We start from the raw sequence: 24,689 nt of genomic DNA, 5'->3' as shown, positions 1-24,689 counted from the left end.
AGATTGGAGGGATGATTAAAGAAGCTGGAATAAAAGAATGTGATAGATGAGACGCAAAGAAACAAGTATGAGCTGATGTAAAATGAAGGAATGAAGTAAGTCACCCCAGGAAAACAGTGAGCATAATATAAAGACAAGGTGAAGGAACCAAACAGCAATAACATTCATGGAATGGATGGTGAGAAATTAAAATGACCAGAGAGCCCAGAAGAAGAGGTAGGAGATGACTTCCACCTCCCTCACATTTTTGCAGAGACGAAGGACTATTGGTGTGGAACATGGAATGGAAGGGCATGCTCAGCTAATATGTTGCTCAGTTTGGCTGAACTGATCCCTTCCCTTTTTCTGTTGCTATAAGGGATAATTCTATAGGGGAGGAAGGGTTGCTGGATATGTTGGGAAATGTAGGTGATGCAAAAATGAAAGATATTACTACATATTTATTTGTTTTTAATTTAACAGGGTAGTGATACAATTGCCTTGATTTTGGGCATCACCTTTAAAACTGTTTTATTCTGTGTATTTTGAAAAACTTTATTAATGTTTGTTTTCCCTTCCTTCCTTCCTTCCTTCCTTCCTTCCTTCCTTCCTTCCTTCCTTCCTTCCCTCCTTCCTTCCTTCTATCTCTCTTTTCTCTCTCTCTCCCCATTTCTTTACACCTCTCTCCTCATCTTTTTTCCATAAATGCTTACTCCATAATAAGGAAGGTATTGAACTAGAAGTACAAAATTAGACATATATTTTCATCATGGTCAATGTGTGAGTGTATTGATTTATTTATTTTTTGACGATGCTCATTTGTAAACAAATCAACATGTTATCCATGTCTCCTTCTGTACCTCTAGCTGATCCCCTTTGCTAAGCAGTAGGAAACATTCTTTAGTAGTGATGTTTTAGAGTTGTGATTTGGCACTTCATTGATTAGTCTTTCAGACTTGTTCTCCTTTACAACATTGCCTATACAATATTACAATATGTATACGTTGTTCTCCTGATTCTTCTCGTTCATTCAACATTAGTTCAGACAAACCTAACCAAGTTCTTTGAGTCAGTACTTTTTGTCAGTTCTCATGGAACAATAATATTCCATTATATTCATGTCTGATAATTTGTTCACTCTTCATTCTCCCAGATTAATAACCTAGGTATCATCCTTGACTCCTGTCTGTCTCTAAATACCCCATCCTCAACTACTCTTTTGCTAAAGTCTGATGATATCACTTTTGCAATACCCCTAAATATGCCTCATTCTCTGAAACTGCCCCTACCCTGGTGCAGACCCACATCTCCTCATACCTAGACCATTGCAATGGCTGCTGGGGGGTCTCCCTGCCTCAAGTCTCTCCCTATTCCAGGCCAGCCTTCATTCTACTCTTAAAGCTTCAGTCTGTCCACCCCACTACTCAACAAACTCTGGTGGCTCCCTGCAACCTACAGAATCAAATATAAAATCATCTTTTTGACTTTTGAAGACTTTCACAATCTGACTTCTTCCTACGTTTTCCCATTCTTCTTACCCCTCACGCCCTTCAACAAACACTGGGCTCCAGTGACACTGGACTCCTTGCTATTTCTTGACCATGACAACTCATCTCCTACTTTGTAGCTTTTTCATCATTGTCTCCCATGCTTGGAATAGTTTCCTTCTTTTTTTTCAGCAACATTGGCATCTGGATTTCTCCAAGTTTCAGATCAAATCCTATTACCTTCTAAGCAGGTTTTTCCAAGACTGCTCACTGCTAACTCTTTCCTTCCCTCTGAGACTACCTCCCCTTTATTCTATATAGATCTTGTTTGAACATAGTTGATTTTGTGTTGTTTCTCCAATTAGATCATGAGCTCCTTGAAGGCAGGAGTTGTTTTTGTCCCTCCCTTCCACTTTGTATCCTCTTGACACATACATAGCCTCATAAGTGTTTGTTCATGGCTTTGGTGGGCATTGACTCTATTTATTTATTACTATAAAAAGGTGCTGTGATAATTGTGTTTTGTTCATGTGGACCCTTTACCTCTGCCCTTAGTGTAGTATCAAGGATTCAAAGACTATATGTTGTGTAGTAACTTTTCAAATTCCGTTCCCAGTTGATTTCCAGAATGGTCAGCTCAAGGCTCAAATCTACCAATTGTGCATTAACAGAGAAAGCCATTTGTCCCATAGCCAAATGCATATCTGATCTGAGGCCTTGAATGCTAAACTGGAGCTCTTGACTGATGGAAGTTCTTCAGGAAGCATCCAGATCCCCCACATCATTGAAAGCAGAGACATGGTTGTGACCTGACCATGAAATCCCTGACCGTTAAATCCCTAAGTGCCACATCATACTAGTGCATGCAACAGCAAAAAAGCAATAGAAAAGACACATGGAAAAAATTAGAGAACACATTGCTATTTTAAAAGTTCTTGGGATTTTAATCTGCTCTCCAACCAAAGAACTGATGCTTTTAGAAATGGAAGATGAGAAATAACTTCAAAGGTCAAGTCAATACTTTCTTATTCCTGACAGCCATGATCATAACTTTAAAAGCAGAATGTGAATCTCAATGTGCATCCACACACCCACCAGGCTTTTGAGAAAGTAGGAAGTTGAGTTGAGATCATAGCGTCATCGATAGAGAGCTGAAAAAGGCCTTAAACTTCATCCAATCCAAGCCTCTACTTTATGGATAATTTTTCAGTGAAATAGATTCATTAGTTGGGGCCCACTCTGTACCAGGGTGATTCACAATACAACTAGACTTCCATATTTTGTATGATTCCCAATTGCACTTTATCACAAGTCCCCAATCTAAGAGCCACCTTCATTCCAGCAGCCTTCCTTTTCCCATGTGTGTTTGTAATATTCCACACATGTGACTCTAATTGTCTAGCTGTCATGCTGTGCCCTTGGTACATGGCTGTCCTATCATTTTTATGGAAATACTTATCCTTGATGGGATTTTTCATACAATATCTTACAAACAATTCATTGCTAATAATTACTTAGAGACTACTTTCTGACTCTGTCTTCATTTTTCCATTACTTTTTGGACAAATCTGTTGTAATTTTGATTCTTTCCAGGTGATAACAGGATTTCAATATCATTGTAAAACTTAAAGAGCATATTAAATCCATTATCCCAATCAATTCTCACAAAAGCACTATGTGGGAAGTTCTTCTGCCTATTATACAGATAAGAAAACTAAGGTCAAAGGAAATCAAAGTACTTTCCTGTGGTCACTCAGCTAATATGTTTTAAGGACAGGGTCTGAAATTATTTCACTCCTGATTCAAAGGCAAGACTTTTTTCCAACACATCATAGATAAGGATAGTGATTAGAACTGTGATTTCATTGACCTGATCCCATATGAGGAGATTTCATTTACCAGTGAAGATCAGAACTTGCTTTGAAAATTCCACTCTTTAAAAGATATTGATATTAATCACTGAGAGGTTGTGACTTTCCCAGGGTCACAGAGACTGTAGGAAAGGAGGGGGAAGTCAGCCTTCCTGGCTCCAAAACTGGCTATCTAACCCTCAGGCCATGCTGACTTTTAGTGTGCCTACATTAGAGTATTCTCATAATCAATAGAGTATCATCAGGAGCATAGATGAATACTTCTAAGGAACTGAGATCTCCTTACTATTTGCCTGCTTTCCATTGGGACAGATGGAAAAAATAGCCCAATCTTCTTATCCTAGGCAGTTCTTCTGTGTGTTCTCCCATAACTTCATAATATAATTAATCACTCAGGGAACTGGAGGTGGGCTTTCCTCTACATCTTCTGGAAGGTGTGGGTACCAGTGCAACATGGAGCTTGGACACATGTTAGCCTTAGTACTCAAGACATGAACAGTTCACCTCTTTTGTCAGTTGTATTTCTCTTTGATAGTATCTGCTGTGCTCATTTCATTCACTCAGATCACCATTGCTAATGGGATACAATCTATTTATGAAGATTGTGCATCTTTCTGTTGTCCTCTGGGTGCATTTTACTTGGCTTATTAGGGAGAATAGTTGTGTTAAAAGGATGGACTTTTGTCCATTTGGCACCAGGGGATCCTTGAAAGTGCTTCATAATTCCCCAAAGTGATCTAATCTTCTCACCTTAATTTTTTTTTATTTTTTAAATTTAAAATTCTGAATTTAACAAATACCATTTAAAGTGGGCATTTCCAAATACAAAGCAGAACAGAAAAAAAAAGACTGTATGTAAAACTGTGAGTCTTTAGTATGTACAGTTTACTTTTAAAATTCACAATAAATTCACCATTGGACTTCAAAAGCTGTACAATTTGTCAATGGTTCTTTTTGAGCCTTGCTTCTGTTCTCTTCTGTTATTTTTTTCAAAATACATTTCAGTTACCTTCGTTTCTTTTTTCATCATTTCTCTTCTCTTTTTCCATCTTTGGTTTACTCTCTATATATTTTCTTTCCTTTCCATCCCACTTCTAACTGAGAAAGAAGGAAGCTCTTGTCATAAATAAGCAGTCAGATAAAAACTTATACCACACTGAGTATATCCAAACATGTTTGTCTTACTTTTCAACTTGAGTCTCTCACCTCTGTCAATATGTGGGCAACGTGTTTAATCACTAGCCTGGCTTCATACGTATTTGTTGCATTATTTCAAGTTCTCATATTTTCCAAAGTTGCTTTTATTTATAATTTTGTTGTTGCATAAATTGATATTCCAGTTTTGCTCAATTCACTCTCATCAGTTCATAAAAATCTTCCCAGATTTCTCTAAAATTATTGGGGGCTTTTGGTGCTGCTTATAGTGCAATAACATTTTATTCCACTTATGTGTCAGTTTGTTTGCCATTCTCCAGATGATGAGCACCTCCTTGGCTTTCAGCTGACAAAAAATGATGCTATAAATATTTTTGTACATAAAAATTACTAGTAACATCGGTTGGTTAATGATCACATGATGTTTAATAACTTTTTATGTTTCATTTCAAATCATTTTAGAACACCTGGACCAATTCACAGCTCTACCAGTAATGTATTTTTGTGCCTCTTTTTCCACATCCCCTCTGACATCTGCAATTTTACCAACTTTGCCAATCTCGTGGGTTATGGGGCATAACATTTTTTTTAATTTGCACTTCTTTAGTTATTATTAATTTCGGGTAATTTAATGTAACTATTGAGAGAATTTTTTTTCCTTTGATGAACTGTCTGTCCATTTCATCTGATCATGTGTTTATTAGGGAATGACTCTAATACAAATTTGAATCATTTTCTCACATGCCCTAGATCTGAAACTCATAGAAAACTGCTGCAACATTTTTTTCCCGGAAAGTATCTATTTCCTTTCTTGTTTCATCTTCATTAGGGGGATTTGCATAAACCTTTTCTATTTTATAAAATTAAAATTGTTCATTTTCTCTTCTGTGATCTCCCCTATCCCTTGATTAAGCATGGATTCTTTACCTATCCATAGATATGAAAAGTAATTTCTTCCTCCTCTAACTTATTTATAATGTAATCTTTCATATCTAAGTCATGTATTCATTCAATCTGTCTTGGTATGTTATGTGAGATGTTGGTCTATACCTAGTTTCTGCCATGTTATTTTCTAGTTTTCTCAGTAGCTTTTGTGGAATAGTGAGTTTTTAACCTCACAGACTGTCTTGTTCACATACCCACTCACATTTATACCTGCATACCTACCCACCTATATACACTCACATACCACACACACACACACACACACACACACACACACACACACAAATACAAACACACACCACATCTTGAAAAAAACATAGTATGTCTCAATTTGAAGGTGGAATTTTTTTGCCTCAAATCCTGCTTTTGCAAGTAAAAGTTCCCTCTGCAACAAGAGGAACATTCTGACCTTCTCTATGGCTTAAAATGCGAAATGTAAAATGCAAAAGAGGATGGAATCCTCTGATTTGGAAGGAAACTCTGAAGCTGTGTAGTAGACCTCTTCACTGATCCTTATTCTTCTTTGCATTATACCCAACAAATGTTCACTCCATCTTTGTTCTAGGACCTCCAGCAATGGGAAAAAGCAGTGCCTCCCCAGGAAGCCATTTCTACTTTTGAATTGTTCAGCTTGTTGGTAATAGATTTTCCTATTATCAAGTGGCATTATTTATCCTTTATAGTATCTTCCAGCTCTTAAATCATATGATTCCATGAATTCATAATTTGGATAATAAGCTGGAAAGACTCACCCAATGATTGACCCATCTACAAATCACAAACAATTTTTGGGGGACCTTTAGATTTCTTTTTTTCCTTTGTGCATTGATGAGTAAAAGTACTCAGCTGCCTTTAACAAGTACCTATCATGTATAGAACACTGTACTAGGTAATGGGCAGGCAATAGGGCTAGAAGTGGGATGTCTATAAGGGGGCTGAGCATGCCAAAATATGTTTAACCATTTTCTGGAGAACTAGCACTGTCTTGCAATTCCTTTGATCAGTTCTCAAGTTCTATGCCCAGAGGACATATTCTGAAAAGGAAAGAAAGAGAAAAAGGTAGTTACAATGCATCCAGATGGCAATGATTAAAGTCAAGGGGGCAGCTGTGGTACCATGAGGAACATCTTGGATTCAAAGTGAGACGCTCTGTTTTCAGGTCCTCATTCTGTACTTGCTGCTTTTGAGATCTTGGGTAAGTCACTTCCCTTTTCTGGAGCTCAGCTTCCTTCTTTGTAAAACTTTGGATGAGATGAATGTCCCGTTCTCTCCCAGCTCTTAAAACTATAGCCTTATGTAATACCTTGCCCTGACCTGACTTTTTATTTTTATTGTTGTCATTTTTTTTCAGTCATATCCAACTCTCTGTCACACCATTTGGGATTTTCTTGGCAAAGGTACTGGAGAGATTTGCCATTTCCTTCTCCATCTCGTTTTACAGGTAGGGAAATTGAGGAAAACAGGATTAAGTGACTTGCCCATGTGGTAAGTTTCTGAGGCCACATTTGAACTCATGGAGCTGAATTTTCCTTCTTCCAAGTCCATCACTCTATACACTCCCCTCTCTATCCATCTATCTCCTGCCTTCACATCCTCCCCCAACCCCAGCGATGTTAACAGATATGCCTCCCACACATTTGTAGAAATACAGTCAGTGCCACTCGGTTTCTTCTTAGCCCATTTCTGTTCTTATCAAGGACCTTCATCTCCTGCTTATGTGCAGATTACTCTTACCTTCATCTGTTCTTTGAGTCAGAGGTCAGTTCTGTTTGCCTTGCCTCCTTTGATGCCTTGTTAGAGCTGGAAGTGACCCTTGGCTCCATCCTCCAGCAGAGTGTTGGGCACAAGATAGATACTTAAGAAATCTTATTGTCTGAGAATAATAACAGTTAAGATTTATGCAGCACTTCATAATTTGTAAAATGTTTTGTTTTTTGTCTATTGATCCTCACAGCAGTCCTGAGTCATAGAAGCTGTCATCATCCACATTCAGTAGAAGGCAAAACCGAGTCAGAGATTAAGTGACTTGCACAGGGTCACACAGTTTGAAAGTGTTTGAGACAGAATTTGAACTCATGTCTTCTGGTCTCCAGGTCCAACACTCTATCCATTATCCCATCTAGCTGCAGTACCAAAAGAACAAGCCTCCACTTTCGATAATAGCACAACCTGACAGCAGGAAGAAAATGAATAGGGAAGGTCATCCATCTATAGAAGGATGGTTTCTTTTTCCCTAGGGATAAGAAGAATTGGGGAGGAACTGACAGCTGTGTTCAAGGATTTGACGAGCTACCATATGGAAAAGCCTGGTCAAGCAGAATCAACAAAAATTTATTAAGTTCTTACTACTTACTAAGTTCTCTGCTGAGCACTGCAAAGACAAAGACAGGTAAAACATGGTTCATCCCCACAAGAAGCTTATATTCTAATGGGGAAGACAATGTGCAAACAGCTGGGTTTACCATCATCATCGTCATCATCCTAATCAATGACAACAACAGCATTTATATAATCCCAACTATTGCCAGACACTGTGCTAAGCACTTTACAGTCATCATTTCATTTCATTCTCCCAACATCCCTAGAGGTAGGTGCTATAACTGTCCCCATCAGAGGAAACAGGCAAAAAGAGGTTAAGTGATTTGCCCATGGTCACACAGCTACTAACTTTCTAAGGGCATATTTGAACTCAGGACTTCCTGACTTCAGATCCAATATTTTGCTGTCCATTGTAGCACCCCTTTGCATACGGGCAAATGTCAGAGAATCTCAGAAAAGGGTGGAGATTGTTTGGCCTAAGTTGTCATGACTAAGAGAATGAGGAGGGATGTGAAAGTTGCCTAGAAGTAAATTTATGTTTGATGTCAGGGAAAATTAAGCAAGAATAAGAGCTGTCTTCTTTGTGGTGACAAACAACTGGGAAATGAGGAATTTGGGAATTCCCCATTAATTAAGGAATGGCTGAAGAATTTGTGGTATGTGGTTTTGATGGAATACTATTGTGCTATAAGAAATGACAAACAGGATGACTTCAGAAAAACCTGGGAAGTCTTATGTGAACTGATGCAAAAATGAAGTGAATAGAATCAGGGGAACATTATACAATAATAGCAACATTGTAATTGATGATCATCTGTGAAAGATTTAGATACTCTGATCAAGGCAATGACCCGAGACAATTCCAAAAGACTCATGAGGAAAAAATACTCTCCATCTTCAGAGAGAGGGAATTAATGAACTAAATACAGACTGAAACAAACTTTTTCACTTCTTTATTTTGTGCGTGTGTGTGTGTGTGTGTGTGTGTGTGTGTGTATGTTTTCTTTTGCAATATGGCTATTAGGGAAATATATTTTACATGACTTCACATCTATAATCAATATCATCTTGCTTGCTTTTTCAAGATGTGAAATGTAGGAGGGAGAGGGAAAACTTGGAACTCAAAATTTAAAAACAATGAATGCTAAAATTTTAAAAATATAGTTGGGAAATATTTAATGAAATATAATAATTTATTAGTGATCAACAACAACAATAACAATGTAAAAAAAGGACCTAGAGTTGCCTAAAAGCAAGATGGATAGCCTCAGGAAGTATGAGGTTTGTCTTCCCTGATGGTCTTCAAACAGAAGCTAGTTACCATTTGCTAGGTATGTGCTACAGTCTAGAAAAGATGGCTTCTGATCCCCTTCCAACTTTGAAATCCTGTCAGTCTCTGAGTGTTAAACCATGTACATCCTAATATTAAATTCTCAGATCAATTTCATTGAATTTCCATTTATAAAACAATCCTTTCAACGTCTCCTATCTTCAGGGATGGAGCAAATCCACATTCATTAGTTTGTCATGTAAGACCTTGTGCAAAATGATTCTTAACTATGTTTCCAGGTTTTTCTCCCCTTTTACACCACATACAAACCTTACAAGCCAATCAAATTGGACCATTCACAGTCTTCCATGCATGTCCATACTTACCATCTCCATGCCTTTTCTCAGTCCAGAATATCCTACCTTTCACATCTGTCCTTGTAAAAATTTGACTTATCCTTCAATAAATGGAATGTCCTTTATATTACTTTCTCTGATCATAACACTCCTTACTACTGAAAGCTCATAGACCATTGCATGGGCACTCCTTATTACTCTGTGTCCAAATGTACCACAAGGATTTCAATTCTTGTCCAGCCTTCCCTCCCCCCCACCCCACATTCCCCTTTCTCACACAATGTTAAAAGTTCCAATCATGCAGTGGCAATGACTCCCTTTTTGTATCCTTCCTGATGTCAGCCATGTCATATGGCATCTGATATATATTTGTTTGTGGGATTAAGTGGTGCGGTCAGTTCTTGAGTAAAGCATGAGGATGATCATGCATCGAATAGTTCCGGGAGGAGATTGCTGTCATTATGGATAGGCTGTGCTAAAGCTGGAGTAAAGAACTGAGAGGGGAAATAGGCAGGGTTTGGAAGTGGGTGAGGGTTGGAGATTAGAGATGGAGACCTAGGGACTGGAAATAATTTCACACTTTGATCCCAGGAGCCTGGTAGAGCAGAGATGCCCTTAGAATGCTACATGTCAATCTGAAAGGAACCTCAGTTCTGTTGGTCATCCAGTCTAACCTCTCTCATTTTTCAGATGAGGAAATTAAGGCTCACAATAGAGAAGGAATTTACCCAAGGTCTCACAGGTTATAAGAGATAGATGCAAGATTCAAATGAAAGTCTTTAGAATCCAAATTACTTGCATTTAACTGTACCATATTGCTTCTACTAGAAGAGAAAACACTGGTTTTGGAGTCGAAAGACCTGAGTTTGAATTCTGGTCCTGCTACTTACTTTTTTGTCATTTGGTAAATCATTTTCCTCTGGCCCTCAGTTGTCTTACCTGCCAAAGACAAGGAGGTGGACCCAACACTGTTTCCCTTCATCCTCCCATCCCACCATCTTTAAAATTCATTAGGAGTGATGGGGAAACCCAACTTAGTCAAACTGCTTTTTTCTTTTCCTGTAAGGCTCCAAAAGCTCATCTTCAATCACATTTTCAGGAAGTCACTTCATTTTCACTTCCAATTTGCCACAGGTACATTCTGCCATTATACCCTAGACTGTCAGGAGAATTTGTAGTTTTGGAGTTACACGTAAAAGACTGCTACATTTTCCCTCAAATCCATCACCATCCCAAGCATGCAGAGCTGGCAGCATAGGCAGCTATAGATCTGATAGAATCAGAAGGGAGGAACACAGCTCCAGAGGCAGAACAGGGAGCTTCCCATATTTCCATTTCCCCTCTAACATTTTTAGAGAATCTCTCTTCCCATGATCCATGTTGTTCACTTTTCTTTATTTTTCAAAACAGGTAAGTGTGACATGGTGGATAGACTACTGGGTTTGTAATCAAGAAGAGTTGAGTCCAAGCCCTGCTCTTAGATAATCAATAGCTGTGTGACCCTGATAAAGTCTTTGTGCCTCAGTTTCCATGTGTGTAAAATGTTGGAGTTGGACTCTATTTATACTAACATCCCTATTATGCTAAGATCCTGCAGTCAAGAGATTGGCTCTTCAACTGGAATGAGTGGGTAGGCACATAAGTACTTTTGCATGACTAATTTGCATTGATGATCTCCTTGAGAGTGATACTGATTTACCCAGGAATTGAAAAATACTACCATGAAGATGCAGAAATTGTTGCTTTTTGATCTTTCACTCCGAGCCTGAAACTAGTCCTTAACTGGACTTCCTTTTAAGCCATTTTGGAAGGTAACCAAATTTACTAAAAGATTAACCAATGTCCAAAGCACACGTTTTCTTGAAGAACTCATTTTAGCTGTCTATGACTAAGTTTCTTGGAGGAATTTTAAATGGAGGATCCAAGGAGAGAAAAGACAAGTGACAGTAAAAAGTAGAGCAGCCAAACTTTCCAGGACTGAACTTGCTAAGGATGCTGAGCCCTCCAATTTCAGAGCCTTGCATTATTGCCTTTGAAACTCTTGCCCATCTACTGATTATGAACAGCCTCTAAAAATACCAGATTTTGTCACTTGGGTTCCCCAAGGTTAATAATCACAAAGCTTGAGAGGAGATAGAGGTGAAAGGATTGCTTCTTCTTTTCCTCTTGCATGAAACCCACCCTACTTTGTTTTCAATCTCTGGCCCTTTATCAGAGTTTGAGTTCACATGCTTACATCACAGTATTAGGGTGAAATTTTTGGTTCTGTATGTTCTGAAAATTTGATAAGCCCTTGATTTCACTGATGCAAGCTCTCCCCACATCATTGCTGATGGCACTACATCTACAACTTTTTACCCTTCCAATTCTTGCCTATATCTTTTACAATCTTCCATAAACAATGGGTTCTAAAATACTAACGGCCTTCCTCAGGGCCTTTTGCTGCACTATAAGCACTAGTGCATCACAAGGACTTTCCATTTGTTGTCCTCAGTTCCCTGACACCTTCTATGGTACTTGGCCTTACGGATATCTTTTGTTAACATCCAGTTTTTCACCCATGTCATGAATGGGAGCAAGATATAGCTTACTTGGACAACCATACACATTTCTACTACCTTCTGGGTCACTTGCAATTTAGCTTCTGAAATTGAGATGTATTATGATTTCTTCCTTTTGAAATTATAGGAAAATGCTTAGGCTAAAAAGTGGGGCTATGGCAGGTGAGAGTAGTTTGGGACCAGTGCAGAAATTCTCAGTGGCAATCTCATCTAGTCTTTTCCCCCATTCCTGTCTGGGCCCAGATCCTTGTCAGCTTGTAGTTCACATCTTAGATATACGTGCTATTGGATTAATTCACTGAATTCTTCATCCTACTTTAGGTAAGAGCCTGGGCAGTGCCAGAAACATCATGTCACCAGGCTCCTGAGCTGAGGTTCAAAGGACTATCATTGGGATTTTGACGGCCCAATTTCCACTTGCATAATGTTGTGTAAAGTATTTCACATCTCTGTGACTCAGTTTTCTTCTCTGTAAAATAAGAGGTGAAACTAGATGACTAGATTTGTTTGTTCACCTAGCTGTGAATCTATAATCCTAAGCATTTTGTATTCATTGAAGTAATAGATTTTAATGGTATTGTGAGGGAAAATATAATAGGTTAATATAGCTACTATATCTACTAATGCTGTGTGTGTATGTGTGTGTGTGTGTGTGTGTGTGTGTGTGTGTAGAGAGAGAGAGAGAGAGAGAGAAAGACAGAGAGAGAGAGAGAGAGAGAGAGAGACAGAGAGAGAGAGAGAGAGAGAGAGAGAGAGAGAGAGAGAGAGAGAGAGAGAGAGAGGCATATACCAGGCAAGTCAGGCTACCATCACCATCTTGACTTCTGTCTAAACCCCTAGAGATAGCCCAAGACTGTGAACCCAAAAACTTGGAAATAATAAAGTCCTTTAAATCACCAAGCTAGGTTCTAGCCTAGTCCACACAGACATTGTTGAAAGAACAAGTCATTATGGAGAACGAAACCAAAGGCTTTTTTTCTAGTATTGCTTTCAGCCCAGTATCTTCAGCCATCCTCAGAGGAAGTGACCCTTGTGGGAATGCAGCCAGGAATCTGCTTTGGTAGGTGCTGCAGCCATAGTTACTAAAGACTCAGAATAGAAATTTCTTACCACAAAAGTCCTTTGCACTGTCAAATGGTTCAACATCAGAAGTTGATATGATTTTTGTCTTTGGAAATGACATTAACGAAAGGGCAGACATTACAATCTGCTTTGCCACAGCACCTTAAGGACCATGGAACCTTTCCAACCGACTTGTTGAATCTTCTATATATGTTGTCTTCTCCATTGTAATGGGAAATCCTTGAGAGCAGACACTGACTTGCTTTTATATTTGTAACTTCTATGCTTTGCACATATGTCACAGCAGGGACCCCGGCACACACAGGAGGGCCTACTGTACAGGTCCTTAGATCTGCTTTTCTAAAAGGAAAGCAATTTTGAGGGATCAACAATCGCTTTAATCAAGCACATGTATCATTCACTTAGTTAAGGGGAAAAAGTCATCACCCTGAACTTCAGAGGAAATACAGAGAGAAAGACCAACAGACAGGGCTTCCAACTGTCTAACTATAAGCAATCTGTACATCACAGTTCAAAAAACAGATCCAACTGTCTGACTATATATACATAGTAGAGAGAGAAGCACTAACATCTGGGTTTTCAAAGTTGGGGTGGGGCCTTCTTACTGGCTACCCAAGTCTCATCTGGCCAAACAGACACTTCTAATAATAAGCCCCCAAATAAAACCTCACCTCAGAGTATTTATACACTTTTCAGAGCGGGAGGGCAGGACCCTTTGACCCAGTGCCTCAACAGAAATTAAGAAAAGATATCGAGGCCTATTAATAGGTACAGAAGATCTTTAATCTTTAATTCTTTCCTCCATCCATCATTAACCTTAAATTACCATTACAACATTCATGCATTCATTCAGGAGCTATCTTGTTTTATCCTTTGGAAAATGCATTTATTTTCCATCCTAAATTTCAAGTCCTTAAATAAAAATATTTCCCCCAAATCTAGCACAATCTAGATGTCAGCAATACTAAGTTTAAGAAGTGAGTGTATTTGGTGGAGAATATCAAGTCCATAGAAACTATGGTCTAAGTTGTCATTAATGGATAGGATAGAAAGAGTTCAGGACAGAAAGCAAAGTGCATCTCTAGCAGTGCCATTCAGTAGCCATCAGTCCCAATTGATAAATGGTCAAAGGATATGAACAGGCAGTTTTCAGAGGAAGAAATTAAAGCTATCTATAGTCATATGAAAAGATGCTCTAAATCACTATTGATTAGAGAGATGCAAATCAAAACAACTCTGAGATACCACATCCCACCTATCAGACGGGCTAACATGACAAAACAGGAAGATGATAAGTGTTGGAGAAGATGTGAGAGAGTTGAAACACTCATTCATTGTTGGTGGAGCTCTGGGCTGATCCAACCATTCTGAAGAGAAATTTGGAACTATGCCCAAAGGACTGAAAAAAATCTATGTAACCTTCAACCCAGCAATATCACTTCTAGGACTGTATCCCAAAAATATCATAAAAATGGGAAAGGGTCTCATGTACAAAAATATTTATAGCAATTCTCTTTGTGGTGGCCAAGAACTGGAAATCAAGGGGATGCCAATGAATTGGGGAATTGCTGAACAAGTTGTGGTATGTGAATATAATGGAATACTATTGTGCTATAAGAAATGATGAACAGGAAGACTTCAGAGAGGCCTGGAAAGATTTATATGAACTGATGCTGAGTGAAAGGAGCAGAATCAGGAGAACTTTGTACACAACAACAACCACAGTGTGCAAGGAATTTTTCTGGTATGCTTAGTCCTTCGTGGCAATGCAAGGACCTAAAAAAATTTCCAATGGACTCTTGAGGGAAAATGCCTTCCACATCCAGAGAAAGAACTATGCAATTGGATTGCAGAATGAAGCAGACCATTTTCTCTTGTATTATGTTATGTTTTGTTTTATGGTTTCTCCCAGTCTTTTTAATTTTTCTATGCAACATTCTAAGGTGAAAATGCATTTAATAAGAATGTATGTGTAGAACCTATATAAGATTACAAGCCATCTTGGGGTGTGGTGAGGAAGGGGGGGAAGAGGGGTAGGGAGGGGGAAAAATCCAAGATATATGGAAGTGATTATGAAAAACTGAAAACAAAATAATTTAGAAAAAGTATTTGGTGATTTTATTTATTGATGTCTCCTTTTAAATTAATTTTTATTAAAAATGAACATAAATCTATTTTCTCTCCTTCACATTCATCCACCGTTACCAAAATAAAAAAGAAAAGAAAACAATTTCCTTGTAACATGTAAGCAGAGTCAAGTAAAAGAAATTCCCTTATAGGCTGTATCCATCAAATGCATGTATCATTCCACATCTCTCATGCATCACCTATGTGGATGGACAGTATGTTTCAGGATAGGTCCTCTAAAATTGTGAATGGTCACTATAGTCAGCAGAGTTCTTACAGTTTTCCAGTCATTTGCTTTGACAGTGATGTTGTTATTGTAGAATTTGTTCACTTAGTTGTGCTCATTTTGTTCCAAACTTTATAAAAGTTTTTGATATTGTTCATTTTTATATTGATGTTATATTATACATTTTTCTTCTGTTCTCATTTCACTCATCTGTTCAAATAAGTTTTTCTCATGACTCTTCGTAATGATATCTTTGTTCATTTCTTACAGGACAATAACATTTTATCACATTCATTGGTCATAACTTATTCAGTCATGTCTGAACTGTTAGATATCCCTTAGTGTCCAACATTTTTGCCACCACTCAAAAAGCTGCACTAAAAATATATACATATGAGGCCTTTTCTACTTTCATTTCTTTTGAGTGCTGACCTTGCAATGATATAGATAGGTCAAGGGGAACACACCATTATCATATATAGTTCCAAATTATTTTCCAGAATAATTGCACCCATTCACAGGTCTACAAATATAACATCAACATGCCTGGCCCCACCCCCCCCCACAAACACACACAGCTCCTCTAACATTTACTCATTCTTATGTTCATCTCTGTTAATTTTATAGGTATGAACTGGAACCTAAGAATTGTTACAATTTGTATATTTTTTTAAATTCTTAGTGATTTGGGGCATTTATTCATATATCTATAAATAACTTGAGTTTCTTCCTCTGAAAAATGTTTATTCATGTCCTTAGGCCATTTGTCAATTGGGGAATAGCTAATAGTATACATTTAAATTACTCTCATATATCTTGGAAATGAGACCTTTGTCCAAAAAACCAAAAACAAATATAAAAATTTCTACCAAAATTTTCTCCAGCTAATCTTCCCTTTTTAAAATCCAGTTTGATTTTTTTCATTTATTTTTAGTTTTCAGCATTCATTTCAACAAGATTTTGAGTTGTCCCCCCCAGATGGCATGCATTCTGATTACCCCTGTTCCCAGCCTGCCATCCCTTTTATCATCTGCCCTTCTTATCCTTTTCCCCTTTACTTTCTTGAAGGGCAAGATAGATTTCTATTCTCCATTGCCTGCGTATCTTATTTCTCAGTTGCATGTAAACACATTTTTTAACATTTCTTTTTAAAACTTTGAGTTCCAAATTCTCTCCCTTCTTTTCTCTCCACACTCACTGAGAAAGCAAGATACTCAATATAGGTTATATACATGTGTATTTTTGCAAAACACTTCCATAATAGTTATGTTGTGAAAGGCTAACTATATTTCCCTCCATCCTATCATGCCCCCAAATTATTCTATTTTCTTCTTTGACCATGTTACTTTTCAAAAGTGTTTACTTCTGAGTAACCTCTCCCCAACTCTGCCCTCCCTTCTGTCATTGTTTCCTCCTCTTATTCATCCACCCCCCCCCCACTTTCCTGTAGGGTAAGATACACAATTGAGTGTATATGTTATTCTCTCCTTAAGCCAAATCCAATGACAGTAAGGTTCACTCATTCCTTCTCGCCTCCCCCCTCTTCCCCTCCACTGTGTAATTTTTTCATGCCTCTTTTATATGAGATAATTTACCCCATTCCATGTTTCTCTTTCTCCTCTCAATATATTGTTCTCTTATTCCTTAATTTTATTTTTTTAGATATCATCCCTTTATATTCAACTCACCCTGTGCCATCTATCTATCTGTCTATCTATCTATCTATCTATCTATCTATCTATCTATCTATCTATCTATCTATCTATCATCTATCTGTTTACTCCAATTGTCCTAATACTGATAAAAGTCTCAAGAGTTACAAACATCATCTTTCCATATAGAAATGTAAACAGTTCAACTTCAATAAGTTACTCATGATTTCTCTTTCCTGTTTACTTTTTCTTGCTTTTCTTGATTCTTGCATGTGAAAGACAAATTTTCTATTCAGCTCTGGTCTTTTCATCAAGAAAGCTTGTAAGTCCTCTATTTCATTGAATGTCTATTTTTTCCCCTGAAGGATTATACTCAGTTTTGCTGGGCATGTGATTTTTGATTTTAATCCTATCTCCTCTGAACTCCAGAATATCATATTCTAAGCCCTTCAATCTTGTAATGCAGAAGCTGCTAGATCTTGTGTTATGGTTGTATTTCCACAATACTTGAATTGTTTCTTTTCTCCTGCACCTGGGAACTCTGAAATTTGGCTACAATATTCCTAGGAGTTTTCATTTTGGGATCTTTTTCAGGACACTATTGGTGGAGTCTTTCAATTTCTATTTTATCCTTCTGGTTCTAGAATATCAGGGCAGTTTTCTTTGGTGATTTTTTGAAAGATGATATCTAGTCTCTCTCTTTTTTTATCATGGCTTTCAGGTAGTCCCATAATTTTCAAATTGTCTCTCCTGGATCTATTTTTCCTGTCAGTTGTTTATATAATGAAATATTTCACATTGTCTCCTATTTTTTTATTTTTTTAGTTCCGTTTTATAATTTCTTCATTTCTCATAAAGTCATTAGCTCTATTTGCTCCATTCTAATTTTGAAAGAACTATTTTCTTCAGTGAACTTTTGGATCTCCTTTTCCATTCAACAAATTCTTCCTTTTTGGCATTCTTCTCTTCATTGACTTTTTTGACTTCTTTTCCCATTTGGATTGGTCTCTTTTTTAAGGTGCTATTTTCTTCAGTATTTTTGGGGGATCTCCTTTAGCAAGTTGTTGACTCGATTTTCATGATTTTCTTGTATCACACGCATTTCTCTTCCCAATTTTGCTTGGACTCCTCTTACTTGATTTTCAAAATCTTTTTTGAGCTCTTCCATGGCCTGCAGCCAATTCATATGTTTCTTGGAGGCTTTTGATGTAGGCGCTTTGACTTTGTTGTCTTCTTCTAGTTGAGGGGCAGCTAGGTAGTGCAGTGGATAGAGCACTAGTGCAGGAGTCAGGAGGACCTGAGTTCAAATCTCACCTCAGACACTTGACCCTCACTAGCTGTGTGACCTTGGACAAATCATCTAACCCCAATTGCCTCATCCTGGGTCATCTCCAGTCATCCTGATGAATATCAGGTCACTGGATTCAGATAGCTCTGGAGGAGAAATGAGACTGGTGACCTGCACAGCCTTCCCTCACTCAAAACAAAGTCAAGTGCAAGTGGTCTTCTTTGGCAACGAAGGACAAACACACTTCTTCTAGCTGTATGTTTTCATCTTCTTTATCACCAAAGTAAGATTCTGTATTCAGTTCTTTTATGAAGTTTAATCATCTTCTCAGTCAAATACTTGACTTTCTAACTCTTTGTCACGGTAGGACTCTGCTTCAAGTGGGAGTAGGGGTGGGGTGGGTGTACTGTCCCAGGACTCAAGGATTTTGTCAGCTGCTCTATCCCTTACCGTCCATGAGTCTAGAACTCCACAAGCAGTCTCTGCCACCACTGCTGCTGGTACTACAGCTGGCCACTACCCTGGGGCTGGGGGCAGATTTGGCCAGACAGTGAGAAACTCTTTCACCCATGTCTCATAGAGTTTTTTAGTGTTTGTGGGTTGAGATGTCTGGATGCTGCCACAGCCGCCAATGACTCAGTCTTTTGAAGCCTGCTCCAACTTATCTGTGTCCATGCAGCTCACACTAGACTGTGCTCTGCTCCCTGCCCAGCGCAATAGACCCTTCCTGTCAACTTTCCAGGTTGTCTTGGGTTGGGGATTTGTTTCACTATTTTGTAGATTCTTTAGTTCTTGAATTTGTTTAGAGTTTACAGGTATTTGGAGAGCTTTGGGAGAGAGCTCAGCGAAGTCCCTGCTTTTACTCTTCTATCTTGGCTCTACCCCCCTCTAAATCCAGCTTTATTAGATTTGGTTGCGCAAATACCTTTTAATTTTATGTAATCAAAACATTTTATCTTTTGTAATACTTTCTGTACCTTGGTTGGTCAGGGTCTTTTTTTGTTATCCATAGAATTGATATATAACATTTTTCCTTATTTCTTTAAATGATTTATGATACAACATTTAATATTTAAGTCATGTATCCATTTAAAGCTTCTCTTGGCATAAGATGCAAGGTGCTAAGTGTGGTATGTGATTCTCTGTGAATGATGACATTGTTGATTATTAAAGAGGGTTAAAATATCATGGCAGCCCTTATGAGGTGCTCATTCTTCTGATGATCACATGACTAGAAAGGATCTTAAGCAGCCATCTAGCCCACTCATGCCTGAAAGAGAATCCTGACTAGAAAAGCACCCCTCATAAGGGCTCATTCAGGCTCTGTTTGAGTATCTCTAAGGAGGAACACTCCCTCTATTCTAAGACCTCACTTTGGGAAATGTTAGGAATTTTTTCCTTATTTTTTCCTCTTCCACATCCTGCTGAAATCTACCCCTTTGCCTCATTTACCCATTGCCCGTGGTTCTCTCCTCTAGGGCCAAGTTGAATATGCTGGATTACTTTTCTAGGCAATAGTCTTCAAATACTTGAAGATAACTATCATACCCTTTCTATAATTTTTGATCAAAGTCTATAATTAGAGTGGTTTGTATCTAAATCTTTATAAATTAAAGAAAATATACTTTAGCAACATTAATGGTATATTTACGGCTAGGCAGACCTCAGTTGAGGGTGGACCTTTGTAATCGATGGTTTAAGCAAATCTTTGGCAATTTCAGATGAAAAATGAACCACATGAGAACCAAATACTGAGCTGGCAGCAGTGGGAGTAGGTAATGGAAGGACTAAAAGATACTTCTCTTGTTTCACAAGAACCGGACAGGATAAGAACTTAATGATGATTAAAAGCAATGCTTGTCCCAGGAAATCCAGAGATTGAGCTTATGTTACCAGATGGAAAATGTTTCCTTGTAACTCTTTGGCCAATTCTTGCTGACATCACTATGTTTAGCAGGGTGCTTTCCCAAAGAGTATATCCTGTGGAATGGGAGAAGAGCATATTTGTCAGCTGGTCACTGAATTCAGTGTTGGACAGAAGCATCTCAATCCTAATGGAAAGCCTGCTGGAAATCAGATGTCTTGGGTTCATATCCTGACTCTTATTCTTACTACCTGTGTGACCTTGACAATTCAATGAGCATCTCTGGGCCTCAGGTTGCTTTTCTGGAAAATAAGTAGGTTGAAACAAATGGCTTATAAGGCCAAAGGTTTTTATTTTGCAGAGCATGAAACTTAATCCCAGATAAGACTTGTGATTAGCCCAAAACCTGAGTCAGTAAAAGGCAAAGTCTGGATTCAATCCTTGGTACTCTGACTCCAAATCTCACATTCTTTTCATTTCATTATATTAGCTCTTCTAGATGGCAAATGTGGCAAGCTGGGACAAAGATATATCAGACATGTGTTTGTGAGCATGTGAGTGTGTGTGTGTGTGTGTGTGTGTGTGTGTGAGTGAATGTGTGAGTGTGTGTGTGTATGTGGGAGTATGTCTGAATAACTTCAGCACTTACCAACAAAGACTTGGATGTAAGTTGTCACTGAGCCAGACTGAAATGTTGTTCTAAGCTCACCAGTTCTCCCTAAGGGGGAGGGTCTTCCTAGTACAAAGACAAACAATCTGAGGCTTAACTCCCCTTCGTAAAATGATGTCACTTCAGGAGCCACTGTATTAACAAATACTTAATGACCACCTTGGCAGAGTCAGTGTTGAATGAGAGATGAGAGATTCTACTTTCCTTGGCAGGCCATCCACTCCTCCCTGGTTTATTTCAAGGCCTCTCTTACCTTTCCTTCTCTCTGAAACTCCAGTGCCAAAGTCCACAGCTTCATTTTCAACTCAGTTTAATAATGAGTAAGTAGATGCAGGCTCTGATGGTCTCATCAATGAAATATGGGGGCTTGCTTTTTCAGACACTTCCTGTTCTTCTATGAGGTCCCATTAGCAGCTCATGAGTTGTAAGGTATTTCTTAGAAAGTAGCTTTGGCTGCCCCCACTCACCTTTTCCCAGGCCCAGAAGGGCCTCCCACCTAGTGGGAATGATGCCACAGAGCCACAGGTAGAGATGGTGGGTCCTTGCCACTGCCTGGGCCTTCAGCCATGTTGGAGTCAACCTTGATTTGGGTTTCTTTCTGGCAGCTTCTCCCTGTGCAAGGAGATGAAAGCAGAAAAAGACACATGGGGGATAAAAATAAAAGACCCAGGAATATCTTTTAGTGTCTGATTGGTTTAGCATGGAATGACATTTCTTGGGATTTCAAATACACACACACATGCACACATACTTACACACACACACACACACACACACACACACACACACACACACATATATATAAAATGTGAAGAAAATAAAAATTCTAACTTTTTTTATGTACATCACAGCGAGTAAAGATGGCCTCTATTCCAATTTCTGAATAACAATCTTCTCTTCTGATTTAAATTCTTCCTTCTCACATTCCAACTCCAATACAAAAGAATAGACTGAAATAATCTCGAGACATCCTGAAATGGACCCAATTGTTCAATTCGATCTTCAGCTGATGTGACATATTTTTAAATTAATGTTTTTATTGACAGTTTTTGTTTACATGTCACCATTTTCAAATGTAGCAATAGTCACCTAGTGATCCTTCTCTTGTAACAAAGGAAAATAATTAAACAAATCCAAGTGACAAATAAAGCAGATTTGCTAAGGAATGTCAAGCTATGCCCATAGCTCTCCACTTTTCCAACGATAGAAGGGAGGTGCTTTTCAGACCTACACCCCACTCCAATTCATGCTCAATATTTGTCACTGTTATATGTTTGTGAACAAGTCCTTCTAGAATCAAGTATAGGTGGGGGGGGCGCGGTGAGGTGGGGAGAAAAATGTTCAAATCAAGGCATCAGTTTCCTTTCATATATCAACTGATATATGGTACTTTCTATTAGTAAATTCCAGGGTTACCTGATTTGACAGCAAATTTAAAAAAATGATCAGAGCAACCCATGGCCTCTGAGACTGTCCCTCCTGTTCTTTTAATCAGAAAGTTTTCCATGCTTTACAGACAGAATCCAGAACACCCCAGGGTAAGGTACTTGGGAGTCCCTATCCTGGAGGCCCGACTTGGCTGATTTTCCTAATGGCAGTATTCCCTCCTCTGTCCAGATTGGGAGATGTTTCTTCCCCACCCCCTCCCTTCTTTCTTGCCCCCATCCCTGCACTGCAGGCAGGCTTCCTGCCCCCAGCCCCATGCTGAGAGGTCACAGCTGAAATCCTTGCCTTTAAAACTTGTCTTGGGGGGAGCATTTTGTTTAAACGAGGTTAGTCATATATATTTTTTAGACAATTCCCCTTAGGAAAATTTAATTCATCATTTGCATATCACACGTGTATTCCCCTAAGCAATGAAGGTCCCAAGGTCACCCTGGAAATCTGTGAGTTTGCCTCAGCCATACAATGTGGCATGAGTGAGCCAGGGAGATTCATGTCTTCCTGACTCGTTGAGAGGGGAAATTCACGGGTGGAGAGGAAATAAACATAAATCAAATGATTCGTGCTGGGCCAAACCCCTAACTCCAGTGGCTGGTATTTCCTAATCCCAAAGTGGAATGTCCTTGGCTAAGCCTTGAAGACACATGGTTGGTGCTGGAGCTGGGCAGCTCATGCTGCCAGTGTGGTTGTTTGCAGAGAGCAGTATCTCCCAGGGACCACGATGACTGTGAGTGAAAAGACTTCAGGATAGCACCAATTACCACAATAGCAAAACAACAATGTAGTATTTATATAGCAAGGTTTATAAAACACTTTGCATATATTCTCTCATTGTAACCTTACAACAGCCCTGGAAGATTGGTAGTATTATTATCCCCATTTACAGATGGGAAATTGAGGCAGTGCCCAGAGTCACACCAATTGAATAAGTTCCTGAACTTAGAAGAAGAGAATGTCTCCTTGGCTTTTCCCACGTTGAATCTGCTATTCCTCAACCATTTCAGCTTTGAAAGTAAGTGATGAAAGTCATGTGGGTTCAAAGACCAAAGGAAGAGATATTTGGGAAGGTCATTTCAGGCAAGGACATGTTTGGCCACCCCCATCAGGGATGAAAAGATCCTGGGGATATACCCCTCCAGGGAGGAGGGAAAAAATGCTCTCGATTCCCAGTAGAAAGAGGAAAGTTTAGGTGTTTGGATCAAATACATTTTCTCTGAATTCCAATATTCTGCTTAGCAAGCCATCTTCCTTATCTTTATAACCCACACTGGCATGATGATTTTTAGTTTATAAAGCACCACCCACCAGCTCTCTCATTGGATCATGCCACCCCATTTATCACACAACAGTGACAATTTCAACCATTTGACTCTCTCTCTTTTTCTCTCTCTCTCACTTTTGTGAAATGTGTTTTTGTTTTCTCCCCTCATCCTTCAGAAAATAACATTCCCCCAGTGGACCCCATGTCCTCCTTCTTTCCAACATTGACACCCAGCATAGACCACATGAGACCCACTGTCTATGGTGACCTCTGGGGCCTGACTGACCTTCTGGTAGGATAGCCACACTCTTTTAGCTCCTGGGCTTGGAAGCTCTCCTGCTGTTAACTGCCTGGGAATAAGCAGGAGAATTCCAAGGGAGGGGTTGCCACGGCAACGGCAATCTCATGGAAGGTTTCAGAAGTCTTGCCTCCTACTCATTGCACTGTAGAATTCAGAAAGCAGAAGGAATAAAAATGAGCGCTAATTATCTGACCTGAATTTACTGTGGTGGGCAGAACAAAGAGGAGAACTGCAGACTGACATCCAGCCCTCATCTACTGGCAGATATCCCAATCTCCTCTTCAGAAGTGAGTCATCTCATTGCCCTTCCATTCTTCCGTTCCACTGGCAGAGGAGGAAATGTGAGGACCTCTTACCCTCAGCTCTGGAAGACTCAGAATCATTAGGGGCTGTCAGGGGTATGGGCAAACCTTTGGCAGACATGGGAAGGGAGAGGAGCCTTGGACTGAAGAGAAAGGGTCCAGTTCTCTCCTCTCTGCTACTTCCTGCCTTTGTCACCTTGGGCAAGTCATGCCACATCTCCAGGGCTATGTTTCCTCATCTGTAAAATGAAGGCATTTGATTCAGCCTTTAAGAAGCCTTCAGAGCTAAGTCTTATAATACTGTGATGTTGGTTATAGTTCTGGTTCTAACAATAATGTTATTATTTTGTATAACTATATATATATGATATTATATGATCTTATCTGAATTTTATTTCTTCCTTCTTTCATTCCCCCAAATTAACATACACACACACATTTAAAATGTACAGAGGTCTGGGCTAGAAGCTAGGGGAGAGAAAACTCAGTCCCTAACATATGAAAAATGATACAAATCACTAATCATAAA

General features: G+C 38.9%; 1 long non-coding RNA gene across 2 annotated transcripts; it reads right to left on the bottom strand.

Moving 5' to 3' along the window:
* Positions 1 to 16,902: 16,902 nt before the first annotated feature.
* Positions 16,903 to 23,940, bottom strand: LOC140517635 (uncharacterized). 2 transcript variants are annotated; one of them, XR_011971663.1, is made up of 4 exons: positions 23,844 to 23,940; positions 21,685 to 21,824; positions 21,321 to 21,465; positions 16,903 to 20,299 (listed from the first exon to the last, which is right to left on the bottom strand). It is a non-coding gene; the product is annotated as an uncharacterized lncRNA (long non-coding RNA). The 2 variants fall into 2 exon arrangements; XR_011971662.1 differs by lacking the exon at positions 21,685 to 21,824.
* Positions 23,941 to 24,689: the final 749 nt, after the last annotated feature.

This window comes from Notamacropus eugenii, chromosome 1, assembly GCF_028372415.1.
Source record: "Notamacropus eugenii isolate mMacEug1 chromosome 1, mMacEug1.pri_v2, whole genome shotgun sequence".
In the NCBI taxonomy this organism is placed as follows: Eukaryota; Metazoa; Chordata; class Mammalia; order Diprotodontia; family Macropodidae; genus Notamacropus; species Notamacropus eugenii.
The sequence above is the reverse complement of the archived record's forward strand: the minus strand, read 5'-3'. Positions and strand labels throughout refer to the sequence as shown.